An 11,345-nucleotide genomic window follows, 5' to 3' on the forward strand; every position below is an offset into this window, starting at 1 on the left:
AGATCCATGCCTCTGGGAACACTCGGTCCAACTGGGATCAAGCTTCTATTTGTTTATTCCTTGCAGTGTTGGCATGAATACCTGGTCTTTGGCGAGTTCCATTTTGGGAATATGGCGCGTGTACAGAACATAATTTGTTCCCATCCAACAAAGGCAGAGCTGGCATCGGGCTCCCTCGTGGTGTCAGTATTGTATATGTACACTCCATAGACTGAATTACTCCACCAGTCCAACTCCCTATCCCTATCCTTCTGTGCTTCTTCGTCTTGTTCGTTTCTCCGGGACGAAGTGTGGTGTCATGATTTATAACTTAATTCTCTTTGCTATCTTTTCAATCAAGGGAACACTCTCGCACCTTCGCTCTTTATACTGTGCTTTGTGTGAGTATGAGAGGGTTAGCTGTGTCTGTGAATGTGTGAGTGGGTGGGTGAGTGTGGGTGTGGGTGGGAAGGAACTGTTTGGTTTGGTTGGTTGTGCTTTGCTCTTTCATTCCAGTTTCCCGTTCCATTACCAACGAATCAGGGAACCAAATGGAAGCTCGTGAGTTCTTGGCACTCGTATTTCCACTGCCTAGAGCCGACTGAGTCTTTGTCAGCCTGACTTGGTCGCCTTGTGTCTAATATAATAAAAGCCTGTCATAAAGTCCCATTAGATTTGTGGGAAGGGTAACCATTTCCATGCGAACTCGCTGCATCGATGGAGAGGATCTAATCTGGTTGAAAACTGTTAATTAGATTTAGAAGCTTGAAAACCAGTTATTGCAATACCAATCATAATTTTCCAGGATAAATCGGGAATGTTTCAATCAACGTGGAACCCCACGAAGTGGATCATACTGAACTTGGTGTGCTTAACAAGGTGGCCGTCGCCATTGGATAGCGATGGTGGTGGGGGAAAATGAGTAATTCCATTCCCTTCACACGAGTTGATTCAGTTGTAGACTCGGAAAACATTGGTCAGTTTTGATCTGAATCGAACATCTGTGTATCAGGTTCTGAGCATTTAAAACTCAGACCAGGGCGGGCACAAATTAAATGAGCTAGCACCACGTGGGCAAGGTCTTACCAACGGATGTAGTCCCTTACTAAGGGTTCAGTATCCAGAATCCTCAACAGATTTTCTCAATTTTGTTACCCTCAGTATGAAGTAATAGAATATCAAAAGATATTTAACCGCAGTTTAGGTCGTTTAGATTGAAATATAAGGATGTATGCCTACATTCAAATAGAACTACCAAAATTCCTGGATGCTCATCCTATCCCGCCTCTCATGTTTCCTTTTATTTCTTTTTAGATATTTATTTCTTAGTCTTTACAAGTTATCATTTGTTCTTTTTGTTAGCTTTGCATACGTAAAATGAATTGGAAAGCTGCAAAATTTAACTGACTTATTATAAACCAACATTAGTTAGAAGAGGGGAACACCTGCAATTGGAGTGTTCCAATGAAATGAAGGGGTGGAACAGCAATCGCATAATAATAAACCCAATATGGATGTTTGCGATTAACCTGGCCTAGTCATACACATATGCTGGAGAAAAAATGTTAAACAAAAAAAAATCATGTTTTGAACGGAAGCAAATGAAAAGAAAAATCATCTTGATTTTCCATTTCAATGTCATGGCATTGTGCCATGTTTGGAGACATTCCCCAATGGGAACTATTCCAGCGTCTTTGGCGGTCGGGTTTGTCATTTGTGAAGAGGACGAGAAACGGAAGCGTGTGTCAGGTTCGAGTTAAGAATGAAATCATCCCCGAGAACCGCGCAGGGCCAAGCCAGGCCCAGAGTGCGTGAGTGCGTGTATGAGTGAGCGAGTGCATTTCCTTTCGATTATAGAGGTCTAAGCCTTTTTCCACTTGTTCCAATTTTGCATGACAAGCTCCGATAAAGGGGCAAACTCAGAGTTGTTCCAACAACCTACCTCTCGTCCTTCTCTTCGTCCTCCTCCTTCTCCTGTTACTCCTCCGTTGGAACAAAGTTGTACGTTCCACATCGAGACACAACTCGGTTGTTCTGTGAGTTTACTTGCCTGCATTCGCCATTACTATTGGAGAACTACTGAAGAACTGGAGAATGGACGATCGACAGTACTCTAGGTAGGTAGTGGCTCCTGCTCCATGGAGTTGGTTGTGTTCCATTTCTCTCTCGCTCGGCCAAATAGCATGGACCAACCACTCAAAGACTTGGCGCTGAACCTCACTGAAAGGATTTGCTTGTGCCACAACAACTTTTTGGTCGTTCTTCCTTTCTCTCATCTCTTGTATGTGTGTACAGTTCTTCTCCAAAGAGCCCATCGATGCTTGGCACATTCAAAAGTATGCACACAAACATCCGGGATTTTTCGACTACTATTCTACCCCACCTCCTCCCTTCCCGCTTTCCCATTCCCAACCAAACCATTCCCGTTCAATATTGAGTTTACATTGTTCACATTCTGGTGAGGGCCAGGACAATATACTTGTACTTTTAGTAAACTAACAAACATTGACCTCGATCCACCGGTGAAATGAGGACGAGCCAGCCCATCAGTCAATGGTGGTCTTGCTTGCTTGCTAGTTTTCAGTCCAAAGGTCCTTTTATGCTGAGAAGTAGTTGACTATTATTGTGAAATATAAGAAGACAATTTCCGACCCTCTTATTTTACTCAATAGCAAAACCAATATGATTGGGTTACAGTTTTGACCGGTTCAATCATTTTGTTTTCATTTGGACTTGCCCTTGCCATAAAGTGTGGCAAGAATGATTAAGCTCCAAGAGATACTGCCAACACTGATTGACAAATTTTATTTTGAGAAACCAGAAATTCGCAGACTTGAGTCACCAAATGGCAATTTGGCCGAACCGAGATCTTAAGTAAGTCAACGATGATTCTCTCATGCTCCTAGGGACTATCTAATCCTTCTTCGGACAATATGTGTTACGGAGCAATGCTGTATGTAAAACTGAATTCATATTTTGCAATAATGTGGTTTGGTGGCCGACCTATTGTGAGCGAAAATTCTTTCCTCCGGCCTACCCAGCCTTGAAAGGCCTATAGGATGGAACTCTCAATGGAAGTTAGGTGGAGTGGCGGCTGTTGTTGTGGTTGGTTGTGGTTGCTGGCACTGTTATTGTGAAAAGCATTGAATTCGTTCGGTGTGCCTTCCATGTCCTGTTTATAAGATGGTGGGTGAGGCTTTCTAGTTTCTAGTTGGTTGTTCTCTGAGGTTGCTTTGCAATTTTCCCATTGAAAGCGAAGGAAGAAGAGGACGAGAAAGCTTTTTTTCTCGAGAAAATGGCTTTACCAAGCTCAGCCAAGTTCAGCCAGACGGCCATGGAAAGTGAGCATTGCACTCACTCGGTTTTAGCGTAAGCAGTAAGCACCCAAGAACAGTCACAAAGAAACTTGTTGGGATGGAGGCCATCCAAAGCCGAAAAATAACCACCGACACAGTACACAGTACACAGTGTACAGAATACCAAAGCAGGAGGCCGACGATGAAGGCAAAGAGCGAAAACGACTGGATTAGCTAATACAAATATTGATGCAAAAGAGAACTAGGAGTACGGCTTCTGGCCTGATGCCTACGTGGAACTACTCTCAGCTTGGTGCACGAGGACAAAAGTCCCTATGAATCCAAACTCCAGGTCCGTTCATACGGAAAGGTTGATCACAGATTACTCTATTCACTTTAGGAGGACGAAAATGGCTACACGTAAAGATGAAAAATTCCGATTACCGTCGACGCAATAATGAGTTATGATTTAAAAAATGTTTACGGTTTTCATCACAACTTTATGACTCTTTGTTATTCTTGGGTCTCCATGAGTCTTTGTAATCTAGGTTATTAAATAGGCCGGCGACCAAACAGCTGTTTAAATATCGTTCTCGATTTTACACAATAGATGGCGCAGCGAGACTTTTTGCCCATAACCTTGACCATCTATTCATGACGGGTTCGTGTAACTGGTCGAATAAACTTTATTGTCTCAAAAAAAATCCGAACGAATTACAATATGGTGTTACAATTATAGTATTATGAATCACAGGAGGTTTAAAATTAATGAACGTTTTTTTTTCAATTTTGGCAAATAACCCAAAAAAATGTGTTTGCCGTTCGCTTCTTTTCCCTTTCTCTTTAATGGAAAACCGGAGGATTGAGTCCCACGCCTTTCCTCAAAAATTTGGTTCCCAAACACCTGAAATATGGCTGATATCAACATCTGAGCCAAATCTGATGTATGTCATATTCGTTCCCTCGATCACGACCAACCAACGTGATCCAAGAATGTAAATGGTCGTCGTCAGTTTGACAAAGATCGTTGTTCCACATTGGCATGGCCGAGAGAGAGAAAGAAGGAATCTCTTTTCCTTCATAGGGACCAGCCCAACATATGAGCTAGCTAGCCAGCTAGCTAGCTTGCCCGCCGGCGGGGCCAAGTTCACTTTTGCCAATTTCCTGTTGGTGAAAAATGACATTTTCTTCTGGTTCCCTGTCTCCATCTCTCTCTCTCTCCTTCCTTTGCTTGGCTGAGGACTACTCGGTTCCTGCTGGTCCGTTCAATGCCTATCTCTCGATCCAATTCACATTCATTCACACCATGGGTGGACCTGGGATCGACCCTCTTCTTTCTGTGCTTCTTCTACTACTGCTGCCAACTTTAAAGTTGACTAAACATATAAACCGAGGGAACATATGAACTTGGAACGGGGCTATAAAACCGGGAAACGGGTAGCTATACCGTAAATAACATGTGGATGGAACCAGGTAGACCATTCCGAAGGCAAAAGCGAGCTCCAAATTGGTCTCTGAATGTCGGAAAGAAATCAACTCTAATTGCCGTTATTGCTTGTTTCACCGAGAGGGGAAGAAGAGTGAAACAACTATGCGAGCTTAGGAAGGACCTGACGTGGTCTTTGTTTTGCGCCGCTCGTTGTTGTTCTCGCCGAGTGAAAACTTGTGGAACAATCGCCTCCTTTTGGCGTCACCATCTCGGAGGGTGGTAAAACAAGCTCACCGTGTTCAGGTGTAGTTATTGCTGTAAAACTACCTCGATCCTCATTCATTTCAATTGTTCCCTTTCGACCAAACATCATGGCTTTGGGTGTTCCACACGCCTCTTGTTTCCGAAATTTGGCAGCCCAATCTACGGTTACCATTTCTTGCCACTGATAGACATGACTGTAATATGGTCGCGTTTTTTTGTTTTTTTGGGGCTATTCAATGGCATCATGTGTACCTGTTAGGATTGTGGGTAAAGAGAAGGAGACGAAAAAGAAGATAGGGAACAATCCCTTCATCAATATCTGGTCGGGCTCATGGTTTGTGGCCGCGAGCGCAATAAAGTGAATTCTATCATGGAATGTGGGACTCCAAGTTGGAACAAAAGGACGAGGCTGATTAGTTCCTCGCGGGGGGATTTTTCCGCTTCAAAAGGAGAGTCGTGCAGTAATTGGATACGGAAATTGTTCCCAAACATAATTGGTCTTAAACGTTTCAAACAGAAACTCTATTGACTGCTTCTAAAGGAACCCAGCAACCAGACCCCGAAATCGGACGGCTGGTTAGGAACTGGGATCCTATCCCAAGACCAAAACCAAGAGATCCACCCAACAGCCAAGAATGCTCGCGCTCGCACTCTTCTTGGAATATTGATTGGACGGATGAATAATGCCATTTGGTGGTAGGCCATGATGGATTATGTTCGTGAATCCAATAATAAAATCCTTGGTGGTGGACCGGAGGCTGGTTTCAAGGGGAGTTTCCCTTGGCATTGTCAGCCACGAAAACTATCTGTGAATGACAGCACGGGCCAAGTACATGGAAGTACGGTGGGGTCTCTGCATGTTGTGGAGGCACACAAATTTGGACTGACACTTACTCACTCACTCTCTCACAGAGACGAAAGAAAACCCCTAAAATTAATTATAGCCATGACGATGCACATATTTTCTGGTGGTGTGTGATAATACGTTGCGCTAGACCGAGCCCGACCATATCAAGACGCCATTTCTCCATCTTTTGGACTCTGTCCCTCCATCCCGAGAATCCAGCGACTTCGTTCTCGCTTTCTTTTTTTCCGCCACTTTCTCTCCAATCTGAACAAAAATGGTTGTCGAAGAAAATCCGAATCCAGCCCATAGATTCAAACAGTTCGAGTGAAATTGATGGTTGGCGTCTTGGACGGCTTTTTTGCAATGACTTTCCGGACTGAACAGAGCCTGGACCCCCCCCCCCCCCCACCACCACCACCACCACACACCGCAAAGTCAATGTGGAACGAACAACACTGCGTCCACACCCGTTTATCTCGATCTCGGGGATCGTTGATCAGTGAGAAAGGAAAGCTTCCACGCGACGTCGGCGCAATTCCGTCAGTGGTTTTTCGGCTGCTTGGCGATATGCGAAGAATTAGATATCAAGTATTCCGTAAAGGGAATGCATTGGGTGACATGGCAGAATTCTCTCTTTCTCATCTTTCTTCGCCAACAATTTTTCTTTTCGCTCGCGTCTTCTCTCCTTCTGTGTCTTTTTCTTTGAGAACTATCCACTAGCTATTCTGAGATCACCCACATCAAGCCTGATGTTGCTGTTTTCACTGCTGCTTTTGTAGCGTGAACAACACATGTACTAATGCATGGCTATTGATTCGAAACCAAGAACCTATTTTGTGGGGGATATTGTTCAAACCTAGAGAGAGAAAGAGAGAGAGAGAGAGAGAGAGAGTAGGAGAATAGATCTCATCCATCCATTTGTCTCCTTTTAACGCATCTCGGGAGATGAAATTCAACCATGACTGGCAGGCAAGGATTCCCAAAGATTTTTGGCTTGGCCAAAACTCGCTTCGAAATCCTGATGCACTCCTCCAGAAGCATCATCCATGTTCCATGTTTTGATAGTAGAGCTCTGTTGGAGACTAACTTGGATGAGTCGCATCTCGAAATGAGTTTCCGGCTTGACCGAGATCGCCTCTCTCTTTCGGGATCTTCCTCCTCCTCGTCGTCGTCGTGGTCGTCTTCCTCCTCATCAGCAGCACTTCACTCGGTTGGGTCTGACTTCACGGTGACCATCATATTAACAATGTGCTCTGGAATGCATTGCATTGATCTCATCAAATGTGGAACGATAGACCCCGCACTGTGAAGCAGCTCAGACACTTGAGGTTGGTGCGAACCTTGTACTGGCGCTTTCTCGATTAAACCTCACCATAGTTAGCTTTGATCGACGCTCAAAATAACTTGCTTTCCATAACCTATACTCTTATTGGATGTTGTCATACATGTAGTGAGGGGTGAGGACACCCGCTTTAGTTTTTAGCCTCTAATTAGTCGTTTAACATGTGATTTCCTTTTGTTTCAGGGTTCATTTTAGGTCCCTATTCTGACACCAAGCGCGCTTGGTCAGTCATTTGTTTTGAAAACATGAGAAAGAAAAGTGATAGAGATGGATTATAGGAACTAAACGAAGAATAAAAGCAATAATAACACACTCACTCCAGCGTCGAGGGCAGCTTTTGGCCATGAGATAAAGATGCCGCCAGAGCGACCTCTGACTGTGTGCGAAGCACCCCGCTGCGAATTTCTTATATCACATCATCATCATCATGATCATCATCATCATCATCGCGAGTAGTAATATTCTCATGACCCTCATACTCGCACTCGGACCCGAAATTCAAGAACAGTAACAGGACTCGAACACTCATCGTCATCAATAAAACCAACCAAAGCTCGCTACCTAACAGACAGACACCCTTTTGGCTGGAAATGGGCTGGAAGATTGATCTTGAGGTGACCGCTTTTGGATGGTTTCAAAGGAGCAAAGTTGTTCCCAATTTGAGGTTGAACCAAGATTAAGCGAAGCACTATGGGCAATTGATCCCGGGATTTGGTCTCATTGTTTCAATCCCTCTACAATGTGATCCACAGAGAGTGAGTGGCTCTGATTTCGTGCTTTTCCCCAGTTTAAGACCCAATTGCCTCCCACAGAGTCAGATTGAGACAAATTGCCAGAGCAACACTAACCTACCAACCAACCAGACTAGACCAAGTCCATGCCGTGCGTGGGTTGTTGGACAAACTAGTATACGTTCATTTGGTACCAACACTACAACCACAAAAACTACTCCCCCCCCCCTCCTCCTAGTAGTATTGTTGCTAATACTACTGCCACCACTACCACTACTCAATGGGAGTTTTTCCCTGTAGCGTCCAATACATGTTCAGTTTACTTCTGTACCATATATAGGGCAATAAGATCCTGAAAATAGGGGGACGAGGACTTGAACAGGACGGCTAAAGGCACTAAACCAGAATACCAGAAGAAAAGTAAGTGAATAAGCCCCCTTGTACTGTAACAAGCAGTCAATGACGAGAGACTGAGCGCTAATAGAGGATTCCTTTCGGGCTTTGGTTGAAGTCGCTAAATAAAAACACTCGGTTTCAGCTTTGGGTACTTCTCCGTTTGCCTTCCCAACTCCGGGATTAAGAAGAGCCTGCCGCACTAGGCACGTTTATGGTACCACAAACAACGCTGAAGAACGGACCAAAGAAAGAGCGAACGAGAACTCAATAGAGGAGAAGGAAAGAGGAAGACGGAGGATAAAAGAAAAGGAAATGCTTTATAATTACATACTCGGTGAAAAATGTCTCCCACTTTCCTGTGACACAAGATCAATGAAGATTTATTCTTGGCCCAGCGTCGCCTTTGCACGCGTTCCAAACGTTACTAGATGATGGTGTTCCTTTTTTTTATTAGCATGGACTGAATGATTCACAAAAGAGGAGATGCTGATGGGCATTCTCGATGTCCAGGGAACTCTCATATTGATAATAGGGAATGTATGTACGTACAATGCAAGTAGCACCTACCTCGAGAATAGTCGGTGCCAAGCGACAACGATGAACCGTGCAATTTGGTCCATCATTTTGAACGAGTGAGCCCATGGAAAGGGGGGGGGGTCATTTAGATTATCAATAGAGCTGGATCCAGCACGCTTCAACAAATTTAGCACTGGCCTCACGAGCAGACGAATATTTGTGAAACTATATTTTAAGGGCCCTTGTCCGGTTCGCGGTCCTAACGGTGGCGCCACATCACATCCCTGTCCCTGAGATTTAGAGCATCTGTTTTATTTTTGGCTGATCTGCTTGCTTGCTTATTGGCTTGCTAGGCAACGGATCGGCAGATTTTTCTATTGATTGGGTCCGGCAAAAAACGTGTGCGACCAATTGTTCATTTTTCCACGCCTTGGCCGTACAGCAGGGCTTGCTAGGCAACGGATCGGCAGATTTTTCTATTGATTGGGTCCGGCAAAAAACGTGTGCGACCAATTGTTCATTTTTCCACAAATACGGAGGATCGAAATTCGGCAAAAAATGTCCCTCAATGACCGAAAGCGCCAACAGCCAACGACCAACCAGCCAGCCACCCTTGTTACATATTGAAGAGTGAGCAAGTAGGGATAGGTCGGCCATCCTAATACCGAATATCGGCAATTTGAAACTGGATGAAAGAAAACTCAAAAGGCCGACAATTTCCCTATGCTCGCATCGTAACTATTTCGTGGTATCAAGAGAGACAGCAATTGAATAAAACCCTCCCATTTCATACGTTTGTCATTTTATATGAGCTATTCCCAGAATAATGCCCCCTTTAAGAGGACTTGTTGTTGTCTTTGGAATTCCGGTTTGATCAAAATATGCGTTGATCGGGGTACAATAAATTCAAGGTTCTGAAATTCCGAATCAGTGAATGAGCCAAAGTTGGTTGGACCCTAATCTTGTCGGTTCAGCATGCAGATGATCAATACATTTAGAGGTGTAAGATGGGACAGACCGTTGGAAATCACAATGAGGATATGGATGAATATACTTCGCAGTTTGAGGATAGAATCGCCGGGATTTATGGCTCGGATTTTTTAGTGAACGGGCAAAAGAACACCATAATCATATCAGGGCCGAGACATGCCAACTTCAACTGTAATTAAGTCATCGATAATGTGGTGGCTTCTTGTGGTCATATCGCTAATGATCATCGCATAAGGTTGGTGGTTAAACAAACGTCTCCCCCCCTTGAAGAGAAAAATCACTTGCAACCTGCACCTCTTCCTTCTTCCATAACAACAAGGTACTTCCCTACACCGGTACTTATGGGTTGGTCCGGCTAAGAATCATTATATTCCAGCCTCTATTTCGAGCTTCCTACCTTTGGTAACTGAGGCGAACAATGATCAAACCAGACAACCGTTCAATGAGTTGGAGTTCAATGTATGTGGATGACAATAGTTGAGACCAATCAAGTTGAGAATTGTCGTCGATCGTGATCGTTGTAAGTCAGTTTTACCTGGTTGTCGTTGTCAGTGTCGTCCTAGGTTATTGAGCGTAATTTCCTGTAAAGATGTGGCACTAATGCAATGTTTTGGCGGATTATGGTGGAGAAAAATGTGTGATAATTATCGGTTCGCTTGGTTGAAAACACGGGAAATGTATCAATCAAGGGATCAATAAGGCAGGAGAGATCCACAGCCCAATGGTGTTACGGATGTTGGGGGGGAATCAGGCTTACCCAGTGTGTCTCGTCGATGACGTCTCTAATTGCTACCCTCACATATCTCTACTCCTGTTTCAACCCGGTTTCATTGTTGCGGTAATCGCCAATCAGTAATTAGCAATATAGCTTCTCATCACTCCAATTGTCGTCCACTTCCCCTTTTCCTTACTCGCCGAAATCCAATTCTAATGCAATGATGAAATCACAAAATCAATCCACATGATCTGCCCCCAATGAGAATCGAACTCATGACCCCTAGTTTACGAGACTAGTGCTCTGCCTCTGAGCTATAGGGGCTGACGCTCCACCTGCCGTGTACTAACAATTTATATTCACTGAGCCAAGATAACCCCGGCAAGTTTGTGTTGGAGAGCTACTATATACTAGAGAACTCCAGACCTGTCGAGACTACTCAATCTGGGATGGACATTTCGAGTTCGTCCTGAAGAAGGCACAGAACAGAACGAGAAACGGGAAGAGAGCGAGAGTGAGAGCGCACACTAAAGTGAGTTCAAAACTCGCTCCTCCATGAAGAGAACACGTTTCGCTCTGCTTGTCCCTTATCAAGAGTCCTAGCTAGTGTCATCCGAGTCGTAGAAATTTTCAAACGTAAAAATAGTATCTGGGAAGATTCCTGGGCACGGATCAAGGAAAAAGAAGTTCAGGCAACTTCCGTGGCTGTTGGTGGAACAACAGGTTAGCAGTACAAAGCTGCATTCAGGTCCACTATATATTGACGTTTAAAGATCAGACTTTGGGTCGATTTTACGACAACCGACTTAAGAATAACACGATTTTAGCAGTTGTGGGTAA

The 11,345-nt window shown here is 44.2% G+C and overlaps 1 non-coding gene across 1 annotated transcript; it reads right to left on the reverse strand.

The window, feature by feature from the left end:
• Window positions 1–10,757: 10,757 nt before the first annotated feature.
• Window positions 10,758–10,829, reverse strand: Trnat-cgu (transfer RNA threonine (anticodon CGU)). Its single transcript has one exon. It is a non-coding gene; the product is annotated as a tRNA-Thr (tRNA).
• Between the last annotated feature and the right edge of the window lie 516 nt (window positions 10,830–11,345).

This window comes from Tigriopus californicus, chromosome 3 (assembly GCF_007210705.1).
Source record: "Tigriopus californicus strain San Diego chromosome 3, Tcal_SD_v2.1, whole genome shotgun sequence".
Classification (NCBI taxonomy): domain Eukaryota; kingdom Metazoa; phylum Arthropoda; class Copepoda; order Harpacticoida; family Harpacticidae; genus Tigriopus; species Tigriopus californicus.